A 20,377-nucleotide genomic window follows, 5' to 3' on the forward strand; every position below is an offset into this window, starting at 1 on the left:
CTAAAATGACACATGTCAAATTTCCAAAATTTGGCTTGGTCATTAAGGCCCAAACAGGCTTGGTCACTAAGGGGTTAAAGAGCTTTAACATTTCACAATAACAAGTAGGTAGAGGCTGCTGCACAATCTCACACATCCCAGAGACCTCCACACTTTGCTGGTGAGTATTTTTTCTCCAGTCCTTACTCAGATTGGGGCTCCTTCCCCTTGTCTAAAAGTTTCATGATCCTGATAATCTTCTTCTACTGGTGGATTACTTACTTTGTAGTTTATAATCATTTTATTTGTAGCCTCAAGACTCAGCCCATGAACACGTTAGGCAATGGAAAGGAATGTGAAAGGAAACAGCCAATATTTTGTCCTTTTGGACAACACATCTGAAATAAGTTGTAATGCATGCAATTGATTATGCCTATATTGCATATAGACCCTGGTTCAAGGATGATGGGATTTGTTGACCTTTCATGAGATTGATTGAGTGTGAAGCTAAAGTGCGGTTGAATCTCACCTTAATATACTGTGTGGTCGATGTATTTGGGTGTGATCTGGTTTAGATCCATTTAGTTGCAATTTCTTCTATCCCTAGGGGTGCATTATACTATCAGCATGAATGTGCTTAGCTTCCACCATTGAACATTCGAGTTTCTGTCTTGCTTATCGCTGTACATCTACTAATTAACTTACCTTTAGCAACCTTTATTATTCCCAACATATCCAACCTTAGGTAACTTTTCAATTCAGCATTGGGTGGCACAACTAGAAGAAGAAGGTGTTTTAGCACACAATGGCAAGGCAGCTAAATGTAACCATAACTAATGCATGCGATTTATACAGAGTTTTACTCAAAGTATACACAGTAGACAACATAGTTATTACATTATTTTATTGAAGGATGCCTTCTTTGTCTTTCAGAAAAATGAGGATACTTCTGCTTCTCAGAGTAGCTTTTCTTTGTACATTGGTCTTTGCTGACCATCATGAGGGTCACCATAATCAAGACAAGAATGTACACCATAAAGACAAAGATGACCATGACCCCCATGATCACAAAGATGATAATCACAGGAAAGGGGAACATCATCAGCATAATGAGCCTTGCCCTACCACAAGATAGCTGATTACAATTCCAAATTCTCCGTTGACCTGTTTCGGCAGATCAGCTCTAGATCATCCTTCTGAGAACATTGTCTTCTCCCCTGTCAGTATTTCTACTGCACTTGCTTTCCTGTTCCTCGGTGCTAGAGTTCAGACATGCTCACAGATCATGGAAGGACTCCATTTAAACAACTCTGAGATCTCAGAACTATAGATTTATGAAGGTTTCCATAGTCTTCTGGTTCTTCTGAATGATGTAGACCGGGAGGTCCAACTCAGCGGTGGGAACACTCTTAATTTCCAAGGAACACAAAATTCTCCAGACGTTCTTAGATGAAGCCAAGAAGCTCTACCACTCAGAGGCGTTTTCTACTGATTTTAAAAACACAGAAGAAGCAAAGAATGAGATTAACAGATATGTGGAGAAGAAGACCCATGGCAAGATCGCTGAGCTGCTGAACAGTGTGGACCAGGATACCATTCTTGTCCTCATCAACTACATTTATTTCAAAGGTAAACTATTGCTTTATAATGTATAGCACAGGGTAACCCAAATTAGTGCTATGTGTCCTTATATTTTTTGCAGAAGTTGCCCTTATAAATGAGATAAAAGTCATCTGAAATGGCTGATTTTGGTAATTTTGGATCACAGTTGCTTGCTATAGATGGCCTTGCGGTTCACCTGGCGGTCGTTTTGCGGCGAACTTTGCTCGTTCGCGATTTGCCGAACATATGGAGATGTTCACATGCACCATATTCTTTTGGATTGCGCCGAACTTTGACCCATGACAAATTCATCAGGTGGGACAGGACAGACAATTGGGCTATTTCAGCGCATGGACACCCCCCCACCCTATAACAGAACCCGATCTGGCAGCCATTTTACATTCTGTGTTTTTCCAGTGTAGGTAAAGGTTGCTTTGTTGTCACGGCCTATGGTGTACGCCGTGACACTGTTGCCACGCCTGCTGTTGCCGGTAGCAACATGTTGCTGTTTTGGCATGTTGGCACTCCCGGCGCTCCATGTCCTGCCTCTTCTCCTTCTCCTCTCTCCTCCCTTTTGTCCTCCACTCCACCTTCCACCCTGCCGTCGTCGCATTCATCTGGCAGAAGGCAGGCTTCCGTGGCCCAAATGTTCGAGCGTAAAAAGTTGATGACGCCGGATAACCCTCTTGCCCAACGGCTGACCGCTGGCTTGTCGGAACTGCTAGCCCGCCAACTACTGCCATATAAACTGGTGGCTTCGGAGGCCTTTAGAAAATTTGTGGCCATTGGCACACTGCAATAGAAGGTCCCTGGAAGGAAATATTTCTCCCAGAAGGGCATCCCAGAGCTATATGGCCACGTTAAGCGGCAAGTGAATATATCTCTGGCACACAGTGTCGGTGCCAAGATACATCTGACCACAGACACATGGTCTAGCAAACACGGGCAGGAAAGGTACATAACTTTTACTGCCCACTGGGTGAACCTTCTGACGGCCGTCAAGCATGTAACCCGTGCCACCTGTGTGGATTGGATGTTACTGCCACGTATTGCATGCAGGCCTGCCTTTTCTTCTCCTCCTCCTATTACATCCTCCGTCTCCTCCTCGGCTGACTCCTCCTTATTCACTGCTACCGCCGCTTCCGCTGCATCCCACATGCTCCTCAGAACCTTTTCGACGTGCCAGGTGAGACGTTGCCATGCTGTGCTGTGGCTGTTGTGCCTGGAAGCCAAGAGCCACACCGATCCTGCACTGCTTTCAGCTTTGCGGTCACAGGCCGATCAGTGGCTAACCCTGCTCAATTTGACAGTTGGTAAAGTGGTGTGCGACAACGGTGCCAATCTGCTGAGCATGCTGAAACAGGGCAAAATGACACACGTGCCGTGCATGGCACACATCCTGAACTTAGTCGTACAGCGATTCGTTGCCAAATACCCCGGGGTCCAGGACATCTTGCAGCAGGCCATAAAAATCTCTGGCCATTTTAGAAGATCTTACACGGCCATGGCTCGCCTTGCTGATGTTCAGCAGCGACACCACCTGCCCGTCAGACATCTGATTTGTGACAGCCCGACGCGCTGGAACTCCACCTTGTATATGCTTGATAGGGTGCTCCAGCAGTAATGTGCAGCAGGACAGGTTCTGGGAGCTTTGTTTCTTTTCACCGCTCCAGTGGCTGCTCATGCGCGACGCATGCAGACTTCTGCGGCCATTTGATGAGATCACCAAACTGGTCAGTTGCAGCCAGGGCGCCATCAGTGACATCGTACCTTACGCCTTCTTTCTGGAGCGTGCATTGCGTCGTGTCATTGATCAAGCTGTCGAGGAGCAGAAGCTGGATGATGAAGTCACAATGCTGGATGAATTCCCAGGGGGGCTACTCCCTCTGAGACAAGTCAGCAGGCGTCTGAAGAGGAGTCAAAGGAGGATGGTGGCTGATGGGAGGAGGAGGAGGAGCAAGAAGAGCAGGGTTTAAACTTTTCGGGGATCCCTGGTGTTGTCTGTGGCTGGGGGGAGGAGACCGAGGACAACATTCTCCTGGGCGATGAGCAAGAGCCAGGGCGCTCCACCGCTTCCAATTTAGTGCAAATCCATGTTCCAGTGTTTGAAGAGGGACCCCCGTATAAAAAGCATAAAGGGCAAGGACCAGTACTGGGTGGCAACATACTTAGACCCCCGGTAAAAACACAAAATGGCGGACATGTTACCAGCATCACAGGAATTTCCACACACAGCGAAACAGGTGTGGGTACCAATCCTACCGCGCCTGCAAGAAGAGGGCGGTTTGAAGATGTGTTGGTCACTTCAGATATGAGATCACTTTTGCAGCCAACCCATCAAGAGCCGCTCTCCGGATCCAGCCTCAGGGAACGCCTAGACCGACAGGTGTCTGACTACATCGGGTTAACGGCCGAGGTGGATGCTCTGAGAAGCGAGGAACCCCTGGACTACTTGGTGTGCAAGCTTGACCTGTGGCCAGAGCTGGCACAATTTGCTATGGAACTCTTGGCTTGCCACTCGTCGAGTGTCCTGTCCGAAAGGACTTTCAGCGCAGCAGGGGAGCGCGACCGATAAACGCACTCTCCTAGCTCACAACAGTGCGGACTACCTCACATTTCTAAAAATGAATGAGGCATGGATCTCGGAGAAATTCAACACCTGTGACGACCACGTGTAATTGAATTTCCTCATGCCAGCCCACAAATATCTGCCACCACCCAGAACAAAGAATGGTCCTTGTCTTATGTATATACAGCAGCATAAAAGGCCTTTTCTGTCAGGTAAATGGGTAAATTTTTGGGGACTCTACTCCAGTGGCCTACAGTAAAATTGTTATCCACTGACCTTCTAATATACCTCCAGCCACATAATCACTTGTTCTTTTCTGTCCAATGAATGCATAATTTTTGGGGCCTGTTCTCCACTGACCTACAGTAAAAATGAATATAAAGTTATCTGCATGTTATGCGCTGTGATTCTGTGGCAGATTTGGCAATATTTTAGTGATACCTGCTGACCAATCTTTTAGTGCCAAGAAGAGTGAGTATTCAGTGTTTGCCTCTTTTTAGATGTCTTCACCAAGCTATACAGCGGTAACAGCACCGCAGCTGATCAGACAACCATGGGATTGTTTATACAAAAGACCTCGACAGCTACAGAAGACATTAAACTGGTCGATCAAGCAGTCAGTTTTTTTAAAAAAAATGGCTTCCCGCAGCTTATCATTCCTTAGCAGTGACATGCGCATGTAGTTACAGCCAACATTTTCCAGCCTGTCCACTCATATCCTTAGCAGACATGCAATTGGTCCATTCTATTCTTTTTGCAAGCAATACAGGGAGTGCAGAATTATTAGGCAAGTTGTATTTTTGAGGATTAATTTTATTATTGAACAACAACCATGTTCTCAATGAACCCAAAAAACTCATTAATATCAAAGCTGAATATTTGTGGAAGTAGTTTTTAGTTTGTTTTTAGTTTTAGCTATTTTAAGGGGATATCTGTGTGTGCAGGTGACTATTACTGTGCATAATTATTAGGCAACTTAACAAAAAACAAATATATACCCATTTTAATTATTTATTTTTACCAGTGAAACCAATATAACATCTCAACATTCACAAATATACATTTCTGACATTAAAAAACAAAACAAAAACAAATCAGTGACCAATATAGCCACCTTTCTTTGCAAGGACACTCAAAAGCCTGCCATCCATGGATTCTGTCAGTGTTTTGATCTGTTGACCATCAACATTGCGTGCAGCAGCAACCACAGCCTCCCAGACACTGTTCAGAGAGGTGTACTGTTTTCCCTCCTTGTAAATCTCACATTTGATGATGGACCACAGGTTCTCAATGGGGTTCAGATCAGGTGAACAAGGAGGCCATGTCATTAGATTTTCTTCTTTTATACCCTTTCTTGCCAGCCACGCTGTGGAGTACTTGGACGCGTGTGATGGAGCATTGTCCTGCATGAAAATCATGTTTTTCTTGAAGGATGCAGACTTCTTCCTGTACCACTGCTTGAAGAAGGTGTCTTCCAGAAACTGGCAGTAGGACTGGGAGTTGAGCTTGACTCCATCCTCAACCCGAAAAGGCCCCACAAGCTCATCTTTGATGATACCAGCCCAAACCAGTACTCCACCTCCACCTTGCTGGCGTCTGAGTCGGACTGGAGCTCTCTGCCCTTTACCAATCCAGCCACGGGCCCATCCATCTGGCCCATCAAGACTCACTCTCATTTCATCAGTCCATAAAACCTTAGAAAAATCAGTCTTGAGATATTTCTTGGCCCAGTCTTGACGTTTCAGCTTGTGTGTCTTGTTCAGTGGTGGTCGTCTTTCAGCCTTTCTTACCTTGGCCATGTCTCTGAGTATTGCACACCTTGTGCTTTTGGGCACTCCAGTGATGTTGCAGCTCTGAAATATGGCCAAACTGGTGGCAAGTGGCATCTTGGCAGCTGCACGCTTGACTTTTCTCAGTTCATGGGCAGTTATTTTGCGCCTTGGTTTTTCCACACGCTTCTTGCGACCCTGTTGACTATTTTGAATGAAACGCTTGATTGTTCGATGATCACGCTTCAGAAGCTTTGCAATTTTAAGAGTGCTGCATCCCTCTGCAAGATATCTCACTATTTTTGACTTTTCTGAGCCTGTCAAGTCCTTCTTTTGACCCATTTTGCCAAAGGAAAGGAAGTTGCCTAATAAATATGCACACCTGATATAGGGTGTTGATGTCATTAGACCACACCCCTTCTCATTACAGAGATGCACATCACCTAATATGCTTAATTGGTAGTAGGCTTTCGAGCCTATACAGCTTGGAGTAAGACAACATGCATAAAGAGGATGATGTGGTCAAAATACTCATTTGCCTAATAATTCTGCACGCAGTGTAGTGATGGACGTTTCGAGTTCGCGGCGGGCCCTATTCACTTTAATGACAGGGGAACCTGAAAAACCTTCAAGTCATATTTGCAGCCACCAAACACTTACTAGAAGTGCACAAATAGTCCCACAACATGGACAGTGACATACCAGAGGGGGATCAATGGCAAAAACTCCCACAAAAAATATGTATTTTAATCAGGGACCATTTTTGAGCGTCTTAAAGAGAAACTCTCAAAAATGTCTAGAAATTTTTTTTTTTAGGCCACGGGAGTACAGGCCCCAAAAATTATGCATTCACCGGACAGAAAAGAACAAGTGATTATGTGGCTGGAGGTATATTAGGTGGTCAGTGGATAACAATTTTACTTCATAGCAAAATGGAAAATACCACTTATGGAGAAATGGACACAAGAACGAGCCTTTCACATGAATGAGAACACAACAGTGAAGGTGCCTTTTTATGACCAGAATGGGATATTACTATGTGGCCTTTAACGATCAAGCCACCGTGGTCTCCATACCCTACAAAGGAGATGCAGATGCCTTATTCATTATGCCAGGGGAAGATGTCCGAAGTAGAACAAATCTATAATAAAGAAGCAATTGACAAGAGGAAGAACTTAATGCACATGAAGTAAGGAAATATCTACTGTAGGTGTAGAAACATGAACTTTGCCCTGCTGTCTCACTCTTGTATACATGTCTCTTATAATCACAGCCCTATGTTTTATATTATAATTTGGAGTATGGGGGGGAGGGGTTGGAATGCAACAGTTATGTCCATGTCTCATACGATCTCCTCCTCCAATAATTTCCATTTTCTTCAAAGTAGTGAAGGACTATAAAAAATGCTTCTACTGTAGCCCAATGAGTGACCATATAACTTACAGACCTTCCTCCACCACCAAACCTCATATAAGACCAATATTGTTACTACACTTATGTATGGGTATTGCTTAGTTTAGATCACAAAGGAGGGGATGATAATTATATTACAGATCACACCATGATTGGATGTTTATGAAGTATCCGTACATTATCTCATGGGGTCCACACTTTGCACCTAATCTATAATTCTGTTTCTTTTTTCTTATACAGTATGGTGTGGTAATAGTTCCCTAAATTCTCTGTCTCCGGCACAATCAACCTTAAAGAAACATTAGGCAAGTTGGGCATAGAAGATGTTTTCTCAGACAACGCTGGTCTTTCTGGTATCAATGGAGAATATTTTATAAGGGTTGGATCTAGGGCACTCTGAACATAGTTTATTTCTCACTGTTTTGTCTAATGGTTTTTTGAGCCATAAAGAAATAAATTCGGAAACTTGAGGTTGTGGTACCCATTCTCCTGACCTAGGATGTTTGATCATCCCTGGGTCAAAGAAAGGCACACCCGACCCATCTAAGATAAGGGATGAAGAACTTTCTTCTTCTCCCAAAATTTTGTCTCCCTCATCAGAAACGTCCTCATACAGGGACATATTGTCAATGTCAGAATTATCAGACTCCTCTAAGGAGGACTCAGAAGGGGAAGAGTTATATGAATCTGGCCTAACTCTCAAAGCCTTAGAAGCCCGCTTCATGTTGACAACCTCAGGGGTGGAGGGTTCAATGTTGATTGCTTTAGCAGCGGTAATTGTGCTTTTTGAAAAAGCTTTAGACGTATCCTGATCCCATTTATCATGTAATTTTAAAAAAAATTTAGGATTTGGATCGGTAAATAAGCGCCTTTTAAGGGAGGCTTTACCCCTTTTCATACCTTCCGCTAAACGGGAAGTAGATTCCTCCGTAGACCAAAATTGATCGGACGGGGTACCAGGGTCTTTAGACGTTTGCGTGGTTTGTGCATTAGTAATAGCCATGGCCACAGATTGTGCAATAACATTTTGTACTGAAGACATGGCGGAATCGACCGCACATTGTACAGAATTTGCCACTGTATCATTGACTATGGCTTGAAGGAAATCTTCCTCCACAATGATTGAACCTGGAGTCCCAGGTATTTTATTAGAATCCTCAGCGGACATGGTAGAGGAAAAGTATATAGACAATTAATAAGGAAAATAAGGAAACATTTGATATCATTAAAACATATCATCTAAAAATATAGATAAGTAATAATTTGATCAACACTAATGAAAATATAGGAAAACTAAAATATACATAGAAGACCATAAGTGGAAAGGATATTTTGTTAGTAATAACACTAGGGGGCAGCAAAGAACTGTAGAGGAGCCGAGCTGGAAGGTGAATCTGACAGGAATGCCGAGCGTGTCTGACAGAAACTTGTGTGAGAGAAAAAAGCGCGCAGGCTGAGGACCAGCTAGCGCGTGCGCACTGCAGGGAACGGAGCGGTGAGGTAAACTGAAAGTAAACAGTGACGTCGGTAATAGATGAGGGTAATGGAGAGAAATCTTGGTGAAAATATGACTGATTAAACCTCTAACAGAGAGTGAGGAGTGTAGGAATATATATATATCAAAACCATAGGCAAGTCTATTATAAAATATAAGCGTTATATATATATCTATGAATGAATATATATGAATATATATAAACCAAATGCAGTAATGCAATATTGATAACCTATGCTCTGTGAAGGTCATCAATATCAGATCGGCACCCCCAACATTCATTCGTATGAGCGCTGTATTCTCTTCTTTGTTTACCTGCTCACGTTGACATTGGAGCTGGAAGCAGGTGTCATACCGCTCCTCCATCCCATTTACTTCAAAAGCTACAAGTGATTTACTACCTCACATTTCCTAGTATCACATCTGTACTGTTCAATACATCGCTATACTGACTTCTGTACTCTTCTGCTTTTCTTTAAATGTTAAGGAGGCAAACATAAATTCCTCCTGTTTCTTCATGCTATTTATATAGACCAGAATTCAAGTACAGTAGTTATACATGTACATAGGAGCAGTATTATAGTAGTTATATTCTTGTACATAGGATCAGTATTATGGTAGTTATATTCTTGTACATAGGACGCAGTATTATAGTAGTTATATTCTTGTACATAGGAGCAGTATTATAGTAGTTATATTCTTGTACATAGGAGCAGTATTATAGTAGTTATATTCTTGTACATAGGAGGCAGTATTATAGTAGTTATATTCTTGTACATAGGATCAGTATTATGGTAGTTATATTCTTGTACATAGGAGGCAGTATTATAGTAGTTATATTCTTGTACATAGGAGCAGTATTATAGTATATATATTCTTGTATATAGCAGCAGTATTATAGTAGTTATATTCTTGTACATAGGAGCAGTATTATAGTAGTTATATTCTTGTACATAGGAGCAGTATTATAGTAGTTATATTCTTGTACATAGGAGGCAGTATTATAGTAGTTATATTCTTGTACATAGGAGCAGTATTATAGTATATATATTCTTGTACATAGGAGTAGTATTATAGTAGTTATATTCTTGTACATAGGAGCAGTATTATAGTAGTTATATTCTTGTATATAGCAGCAGTATTATAGTAGTTATATTCTTGTACATAGGAGCAGTATTATAGTAGTTATATTCTTGTACATAGGAGCAGTATTATAGTAGTTATATTCTTGTACATAGGAGGCAGTATTATAGTAGTTATATTCTTGTACATAGGAGCAGTATTATGGTAGTTATATTCTTGTACATAGGAGCAGTATTATAGTAGTTATATTCTTGTACATAGGAGCAGTATTATAGTAGTTATATTCTTGTACATAGGAGACAGTATTATAGTAGTTATATTCTTGTACATAGGAGCAGTATTATAGTAGTTATATTCTTGTACATAGGAGGCAGTATTATAGTAGTTATATTCTTGTACATAGGAGCAGTATTATGGTAGTTATATTCTTGTACATAGGAGCAGTATTATAGTAGTTATATTCTTGTACATAGGAGCAGTATTATAGTAGTTATATTCTTGTACATAGGAGACAGTATTATAGTAGTTATATTCTTGTACATAGGAGCAGTATTATAGTAGTTATATTCTTGTACATAGGAGCAGTATTATAGTAGTTATATTCTTGTACATAGGAGGCAGTATTATAGTAGTTATATTCTTGTACATAGGAGGCAGTATTATAGTAGTTATATTCTTGTACATAGGAGCAGTATTATAGTAGTTATATTCTTGTACATAGGAGACAGTATTATAGTAGTTATATTCTTGTACATAGGAGCAGTATTATAGTAGTTATATTCTTGTACATAGGAGCAGTATTATAGTAGTTATATTCCTGTACATAGGAGCAGTATTATAGTAGTTATATTCTTGTACATAGGAGCAGTATTATAGTAGTTATATTCTTGTACATAGGAGCAGTATTATAGTAGTTATATTCTTGTACATAGGAGCAGTATTATAGTAGTTATATTCTTGTACATAGGAGGCAGTATTATAGTAGTTATATTCTTGTACATAGGAGCAGTATTATGGTAGTTATATTCTTGTACATAGGAGCAGTATTATAGTAGTTATATTCCTGTACATAGGAGCAGTATTATAGTAGTTATATTCTTGTACATAGGAGCAGTATTATAGTAGTTATATTCTTGTACATAGGAGCAGTATTATAGTAGTTATATTCTTGTACATAGGAGCAGTATTATAGTAGTTATATTCTTGTACATAGGAGGCAGTATTATAGTAGTTATATTCTTGTACATAGGAGGCAGTATTATAGTAGTTATATCCTTGTACATAGGACGCAGTATTATAGTAGTTATATTCTTGTACATAGGAGCAGTATTATAGTAGTTATATTCTTGTACATAGGAGCAGTATTATAGTAGTTATATTCTTGTACATAGGAGCAGTATTATAGTAGTTATATTCCTGTACATAGGAGCAGTATTATAGTAGTTATATTCTTGTACATAGGAGCAGTATTATAGTAGTTATATTCTTGTACATAGGAGACAGTATTATAGTAGTTATATTCTTGTACATAGGAGCAGTATTATAGTAGTTATATTCTTGTACATAGGAGACAGTATTATAGTAGTTATATTCTTGTACATAGGAGCAGTATTATAGTAGTTATATTCTTGTACATAGGAGCAGTATTATAGTAGTTATATTCTTGTACATTGGAGCAGTATTATAGTAGTTATATTCTTGTACATAGTAGCAGTATTATAGTAGTTATATTCTTGTACATAGGAGCAGTATTATAGTGGTTATATTCCTGTACATAGGAGCAGTATTATAGTAGTTATATTCTTGTACATAGGAGCAGTATTATAGTAGTTATATTCTTGTACATAGGAGCAGTATTATGGTAGTTATATTCTTGTACATAGGAGCAGTATTATAGTAGTTATATTCTTGTACATAGGAGCAGTATTATAGTAGTTATATTCTTGTACATAGGAGACAGTATTATAGTAGTTATATTCTTGTACATAGGAGCAGTATTATAGTAGTTATATTCTTGTACATAGGAGCAGTATTATAGTAGTTATATTCTTGTACATAGGAGGCAGTATTATAGTAGTTATATTCTTGTACATAGGAGGCAGTATTATAGTAGTTATATTCTTGTACATAGGAGCAGTATTATAGTAGTTATATTCTTGTACATAGGAGACAGTATTATAGTAGTTATATTCTTGTACATAGGAGCAGTATTATAGTAGTTATATTCTTGTACATAGGAGCAGTATTATAGTAGTTATATTCCTGTACATAGGAGCAGTATTATAGTAGTTATATTCTTGTACATAGGAGCAGTATTATAGTAGTTATATTCTTGTACATAGGAGCAGTATTATAGTAGTTATATTCTTGTACATAGGAGCAGTATTATAGTAGTTATATTCTTGTACATAGGAGCAGTATTATAGTAGTTATATTCTTGTACATAGGAGCAGTATTATAGTAGTTATATTCTTGTACATAGGAGCAGTATTATAGTAGTTATATTCCTGTACATAGGAGCAGTATTATAGTAGTTATATTCTTGTACATAGGAGGCAGTATTATAGTAATTATATTCTTGTATATAGGAGGCAGTATTATAGTAGTTATATTCAGGGCTTTTTTTCTCAGAGAAAAGGTGGTGGAACTCAGGACTCCTCCCCTGGCCACGCCCCTACCCACCCCTAGGACCGCCCCATAAATTCGCCCCTTTAGAGAACATGGATGCAAGTAAAATTTGGGGGGACTATAAAAGTCCAGCCCAGCAAAGAAACCCCCCAGATGGGGATGGCACTGTTAATGGGGGATCTGGGGATGGCACTGTTAATGGGGGATCTGGGGATGGCATCCGCAGATCCCCCATCCTATAACAGTGCCATCCACAGACCCCCCCATCCTATAACAGTGCCATCCACAGACCCCCCCATCCTATAACAGTGCAATCCACAGACCCCCCCATCCTATAACAGTGCAATCCACAGACCCCCCACCCCATAACAGTGCCATCCACAGACCCCCCATCCTATAACAGTGCAATCCACAGACCCCCCCACCCCATAACAGTATCATCCACAGACCCCCCCCCCCACCCCATAACAGTGCCATCCACAGACCCCCCCACCCCATAACAGTGCCATCCACAGACCCTCCCCCCCTTAACAGTGCCATCCACAGACCCCCCCCTTAACAGTGCTATCCACAGACCCCCCCACCCCATAACAGTGCCATCCACAGACCCCCCCCACCCCATAACAGTGCCATCCACAGACCCCCCCCACCCCATAACAGTGCCATCCACAGACACCCACCCCCATAACAGTGCCATCCACAGACCCCCCCACCCCATAACAGTGCCATCCACAGACCCCCCCACCCCATAACAGTGCCATCCACAGACTCCCCTTAACAGTGCCATCCACAGACCCCCCCACCCCATAACAGTACCATCCACAGACCCCCCTTAACAGTGCCATCCACAGACCCCCCCACCCCATAACAGTGCCATCCACAGACCTCCCTTAACAGTGCCATCCACAGACCCCCCCACCCCATAACAGTGCCATCCACAGACACCCCCCCACCCCATAACAGTGCCATCCACAGACCCCCCCCTTAACAGTGCCATCCACAGCCCCCCCACCCCATAACAGTGCCATCCACAGACCCCCCACCCCATAACAGTGCCATCCACAGACCCCCCCTTAACAGTGCCATCCACAGACCCCCCCTTAACAGTGCTATCCACAGACCCCCCCCATAACACTGCCATCCACAGACCCCCCCCCCATTGCCGCTCCAGTACAGTTATAAAATGTGTACATTAAAATTAATAATGATTCTATTCATGAGGCCCCCTCTGTAGTAGAACATTCAATCTATCCATCCTACTCACAGGGCTGTTATCGTAATCCAGACCGGCCGGGCAGACGAGCGGCAGCGTCACTGACTGACGTCACGTGCCTGCGCCGCCTGCTTCATTCATAAAGTAGGCCGGGCAGGCATGTGACGTCAGTCAGTGACGCTGCCGCTCGTCTGCCCGGCCGGTCTGGATTACGATAACAGCCCTGTGAGTAGGATGGATAGATTGAATGTTCTACTACAGAGGGGGCCTCATGAATAGAAGCATTTCAAATTTTACACATTCTATAACTGTACTGGAGCTGGGGGCCGGAGCACAGTGAACGCACCGGCCCCCAGCTCCTCCTCCCAGTCCCTCCCCGCTGATATTACATCGCAGCCTGCGATGCTGGAGCATGGCAGGCTGCGATGTCAAAAGGTGGCGGAACGCCGTTCCGGTGCGTTCCGCCAGAAAAAAAGCCCTGGTTATATTCATGTACATAGGAGCAGTATTATAGCAGATATATTCTTGTACATAGGAGCAGTATTATAGTAGTTATATTCTTGTACATAGGAGGCAGTATTATAGTAGTTATATTCTTGTACATATGAGCAGTATTATAGTAGTTATATTCTTGTACATAGGAGCAGTATTATAGTAGTTATATTCTTGTACATAGGAGCAGTATTATAGTAGTTATATTCTTGTACATAGGAGCAGTATTATAGTAGTTATATTCTTGTATATAGGAGCAGTATTATAGTAGTTATAATTATGTACAGAGGAGCAGTATTATAGTAGTTATATTCTTGTACATAGGAGCAGTATTATAGTAGTTATATTCTTGTACATAGGAGCAGTATTATAGTAGTTCTATTCTTGTACATAGGAGGCAGTATTATAGTAGTTATATTCTTGTACATAGGAGGCAGTATGATAGTAGTTATATTCTTGTACATAGGAAGTAGTATTATAGTAGTTATACTAGCAGAAGGACCCGGCGCTGCACGGGTATATTTCATCTATTTCATTTAATGTTTGTGTGTGTCGGTAAAAGATATCGACAGTATCCACAATAACCGTGACATCTACAGTACCCCGTCCCTTCAACAGTGACCTCCACAGCTGCCTGCCCCCTTAACAGTAACATCCACAGCACCCTCCCCTTCAACAGTGACCTCCACAGCGGCCGCCCCTTTATTAGTGACCTCCACAGTAGCCCGTCTCGTTAACAGTGATTTCCACAATAACCTGCCCCCTTAACAGTGATCTCTACAGAGCTCTGTTCCCTTAAACTGTGACCTCCACAACAGCCCGCCCCTTAACAGTGACCTCTACAGCTCCCCCCCCATTAACACTAACCTCCATAGCAGGCTGTCCCCTTAACAGAGACCTCCACCTCGCGCACCCCTTTAACAGTGACCTCGACAGCATCCCGCCTCCTTAACAGTGACCTCCACAGCAGCCCGCCCCTTTAACAGTGACCTCCACAGTGGCCACCCCTTTATTAGTGACCTCCACAGTACACCATTTCCTTAACAGTGATTTCCACAACACCCCGTCACGTTAACAGCGGCCTCTACAGCAATTGTAGTGTACGGGGACTGTAATACCCGTCACTACCAAAGTGTCTCTTGGTGTGCTGTCGTCCCTCCTTAGTTATGGGGAAGTTGGTATATGTCAGTTTTATAAAATGTCATGTAATGCAATGCTATGTGTTTCCCTGTTACTATGACACTTGCATGTACAGGCCTGCTAGGGGTGTCATTCCAGCTTCTAGTCGCTAGAGGGAGCTAGAGAGCCCTAGTTTATATAAGGCCCAGTCAGGGAAGTGAAGGGGAGACGGAGTCTAGTGTCTGTAATCTACAGTTGGAGATTAGACAATGTCAGAGACCAGTCCAGGCCGGAAGCCTGCTGTCCAGGAGAAGATTCCCTCCTGAATTCCCATATGCAGAAACAGGAATATCTTAGCTAAAGAGCCTGAGGAAGGAAGCAGAGAGAGAGAGAGACAGAGGCAAACTGCAGAGAAGCAAGAGGTACTAAAAATAACAGAGGAGGTACTTTCTAAAGCTATAGCCAAGGATATAAGGCCAGAACTAGGTTATTGGGCCTTGGTGAAGAATTGCTATATTCCAGGATCAGACAGAAATAGAGTGCAAGCTCCTGTACTGCAAGTCCTGTGTTCAACACTCTGTAATCACCTTGCTAAATCTGTAATTGCCTGCATCAACCGTATTGCAAAATCGACTGTATGCCAAGGAACTGCGATTCCAATATTGTCTCTGCATGAAAACTACTAAAGTTGGAGTTCTGTTTTAATACCACGTGTTCTTCAATTTATTCCTACTATCCGCAAACGGCGTGCCACCGTTTAATTGGCACTGGCGTCACAAACAATTTCTATCATCACCTGCCTATGCAGAGAGTCAGCCGTCTCAGGTTAGTGTCATTGCACTACTACACCCAGAAACTCTATTACACACAACTTGAGTACGCTGCACCTCTCTTTTGGCGTCACGAACAGGATACGCACGCTTTCCAGTGCAAGAAGCGTGAACTTTGTGCCTTATACAGTTGCCCTGTGACCAAAGTGACAAAGTACCTGTTTATTGAAAGTGGACTTTGTGGACTGAAAATCGTACCCAAAGTGTACCCAAAACTTCTAAAAAGCGCTGTGCAGTGTTGCGCTACCAAGAGGAAGAAAATCGCCACATTGGAGTGTGGTTTTGTGGACTTTTTACATTCCTGCTTGCTGTCAGTGAATAGACAGCGTTTATACCCAAAGATGGCTGCTGGGCTTGCTGAATTTACTGCTGCGTCACCTTCATCCTGAAAAGGCGGGAAAAATTGGCGCCTTTCTGAGAAAATAGCGGGAAGGAGTTCAAGGTCAGGCGCCACTGCTTATCTGGATATTTGCATGTCTGCCAGCATGGACACCGCCTTCCATTTACTGGAATACCTGGGGGGAGGCCTCCCAGTGCAATGGGAGGAGCTGGCTGATCTTATTGGCGCCACCCTTTCGCTCTCCAGAGAAGGATCGAGCATGTTGGAAAGTGAACAGAGCGTTGCTGCAATGTCCGCACCTGAAATTGCAAAGATGTCCAGTGTTGGTGTAGAGCCAGAGGAGGCTCCACCGGCCTACTCTCCGGGACCGGAGCAACCCGCCTGCCGCCCAAGGGGGAAAGAACCCGAGCCCTATTATGGCTCGTGGAGAGACTTTTTTCAACCATCTTTCAAATGGTCCTCCCTGATGGCGGAGATCCGAGAGGCCGCTATAAAGCGGAATACAAAGACCAAGATCTTCTATGAGGAACTAACTAAGACAATACATGAGAAGCATACGAACACCCAACCCCGCCTGGAAAGGAGAAAGGGAGTGGTGCTGTCATTTGACAAATCCCGTGGCTACGGGTTCATCCAAGACTATCTGACTGGCAGAGACCTCTATGTGAATCGAAGGTCTGTCAAAAGAGACTACCTCCCTTCTTACCAGCACAGCCTCCGTGAGGGAGAGGAAGTGGAGTACACCCCTGCCGAGAGCCTACGAGGCCCTTATGCGACTGCCGTGACCCGTCCCAAGCGAACATCTGAGGACTGGGAGGCAGAAGAAGAAGAAGACTACTCTGGCTGCGAGCGGGAACCTGAACGCTCTCCAGAGCCGGCCCATCACGCCTTCCAGGAGCGGAGCTCCTTCATTGGGCCTAACGTCTTCTGGCAGCCAACCGTGTTGGAGAAATGGGTGAGCCCCTATCCTTCCCCCGAGCTGCCTCGTCGGGAGAAGACCCTGCACGAGCTGGAGAATTTAAAAGGACTTCAAAATACCTTCAAAAACATCCGGATGGGTCGGAGACCAGACACATCGCCAGAACCTGCAGAGGCCGAGTCCGCGCCATCGGTGACTGTACCTGCGCCGGCGGCGCCAGCAGATGACAGCGACTCCGACACAGAGAGCATCGGTGAGCAGATTATCCGGCTGGAGGAGAAGTTGCGGGAGCTGCGCAAGCTCGCGACTGCCAGGATCCAGACGCCGCCAAAGAAGGACGAGGTAAGGGTGCCTGTCACCACCCGTAGACCACCTTCTGTTGCCACCGCTCCGTCAGTGCCCCAGACCGGACCCGCGATTGCTGTAAACTGCTGCACACGGCGCACCGGACCGCTTGCGGCGGCGGTACCCAGCACATTGCACCCTGCAGTGATCATGCCAGGACCGGCACGGTCCACAAGAGGGTTCACCCCTAGGCCTATGGGGCCAATACCTATTAGGGGCCCCTTTACCCTACAGCTGCCCCCTGACACTGTTATGTGGGCACACCCGCCTGTAGAAGAATACTACAGACGATACTTGCCAGCGGAGCCGAGTGGTTATGATATGCCACTGTAAATCAGCCTGCTAGGCCTTTGATTTATTTCACTGCAGAAGTTTGATGTTAACCCTTCCAGGACAGGAGTCCTATGTTTCTGGTCCTTTGTTGCGGCTGCCAGTTTGTCCACGGCTCAGTGGTAGGTGTTGACCACTGAAATCACAAAGTCAGCAAAGCCACGTTTGTTTCCAGGACCTCCTGCCTGCTTTTGCTACCCCACGCCAAGTTGTGCCTGTTCCTTTAGTTGCACCTTTTACCCTTCACCCCCTTTTCAGGTTGATCAGGGGTCTTACAGCACTTGTCTTTGCTGTCCTTTTATTGTGCAACTTCATACTAAGGAACCGTGCCCGGAGACAGACTCAAAAGAACCTGAGCCTCTGAGATTTTTGCTCTTTTAAAAAGGAAATGTGCCCAGAGATGGACTCCACCGCGTGAGAGCCTCTGTGATTTAATAGAAAAATAACCTGGGTACGGACTCATGTTTGTTCTTTGAGCCTCCAAGAACTTTTATACTGTTTTATCCATTTTGCTGTTATATCATGGACTTATTCATTGTCATGGACTATCCTGGTTATAATGTTACGCTGTGCCAGGTCAGCGCCCCCGTTCCATTCACTATCCTGAAGAGAAGAGAACGACGCCCCTTGTCACTACCCTTCACCTTTGCCAATTGGACCTGATGTAAATGTAAATGCAGATGAATTACATGTATGTATGCCTGCATGTCTCTATTTTCTATTTCAGGTAGAGATTCCAGTTGGGCGACCCATGATGGAGTACGAGGTCGTACTCAGCTTAAAGCAGTGGGGTATGTAGTGTACGGGGACTGTAATACCCGTCACTACCAAAGTGTCTCTTGGTGTGCTGTCGTCCCTCCTTAGTTATGGGGAAGTTGGTATATGTCAGTTTTATAAAATGTCATGTAATGCAATGCTATGTGTTTCCCTGTTGCTGTGACACTTGCATGTACAGGCCTGCTAGGGGTGTCATTCCAGCTTCTAGTCCCTAGAGGGAGCTAGGGAGCCCTAGTTTATATAAGGCCCAGTCAGGGAAGTGAGGAGGAGACGGAGTCTAGTGTCTGTAATCTACAGTTGGAGATTAGACAATGTCAGAGACAAGTCCAGGCCTGAAGCCTGCTGTCCAGGAGAAGATTCCCTCCTGAATCCCCATATGCAGAAACAGGAATATCTTAGCTAAAGAGCCTGAGGAAGGAAGCAGAGAGAGAGAGACAGAGGCAAACTGCAGAGAAGCAAGAGGTACTAAAAATAACAGAGGAGGTACTTTCTAAAGCTATAGCCAAGGATATAAGGCCAGAACTAGGTTATTGGGCTTTGGTGAAGAATTGCTATATTCCAGGATCAGACAGAAATAGAGTGCAAGCTCCTGTACTGCAAGTCCTGTGTTCAACACTCTGTAATCACCTTGCTAAATCTGTAATTGCCTGCATCAACCGTATTGCAAAATCGACTGTATGCCAAGGAACTGCGATTCCAATATTGTCTCTGCATGAAAACTACTAAAGTTGGAGTTCTGTTTTAATACCACGTGTTCTTCAATTTATTCCTGCTATCCGCAAACGGCGTGCGACCTTTTAATTGGCACTGGCGTCACGAACAATTTCTATCATCACCTGCCTATGCAGAGAGTCAGCCGTCTCAGGTTAGTGTCATTGCACTACTACACCCAGAAACTCTATTACACACAACTTGAGTACGCTGCACAATCTGCCCCATAACACTGACCTCCATAGCGGACTGTCCCCTTAACTGTAACCTCCACAGCAGCCTGCCCCTAGGGTGGCCAGAGGTCCGGTTTTAGGCAGGACAGTCCAGCTTTCAGAATCCCTGTCCTCCGTCCAGCGCAGGACCTGGACAGATACAGGAATGTTCTTTTGAACAGCTCACTCTCAGACGGCAGCACTGTACTGTCTGAGCGTGAGCTGCAGAGAGAAAGTCACCCTCCCTCCCCTCCCTGCAGCTGACAGAAGTTGATTAATACCTTAATTTAAAGGCAAAAAGGCAATACAGGCACTCACCATCTGGGACCAATGGTACAGTAAAAGGTTGCTATTTTTAATAAATATCTAAAAACAAGGTATTGGAGATCAGTATTTCTACAGTATAGGTATGGATAGTACAAATAGACAAAATATATATGTATAAAAGATGGATGAATAAATATGAAAAAAGTAGTGAGGTAAAAATGTAAAGATATCACTTGTGAAAAAATATATATAATAAAAGTCTCTTATTTCATTGGTACAAAAAC

At 43.5% G+C, this 20,377-nt stretch overlaps 1 protein-coding gene and 1 pseudogene across 2 annotated transcripts in view; both read left to right on the forward strand.

Annotated features, from left to right (window-relative positions):
* Window positions 1-916: 916 nt before the first annotated feature.
* LOC120982615 lies at window positions 917-7,188 on the forward strand (annotated as a pseudogene).
* Window positions 7,189-8,760: 1,572 nt separating this feature from the next.
* Window positions 8,761-20,377, forward strand: part of LOC120982616 (serine protease inhibitor A3L-like) — a 30,021-nt gene continuing 18,404 nt past the window's right edge. The window contains exon 1 of one of the 2 annotated variants that reach the window (XM_040412895.1): window positions 8,761-8,872. The gene's annotated coding sequence lies outside the window, so the exon portion shown is untranslated. The remainder of the gene's footprint in view (window positions 8,873-20,377) is intronic. The other variant, XM_040412893.1, reaches the window with a different exon arrangement.

Source organism: Bufo bufo, chromosome 11 (assembly GCF_905171765.1).
Source record: "Bufo bufo chromosome 11, aBufBuf1.1, whole genome shotgun sequence".
NCBI lineage: Eukaryota > Metazoa > Chordata > Amphibia > Anura > Bufonidae > Bufo > Bufo bufo.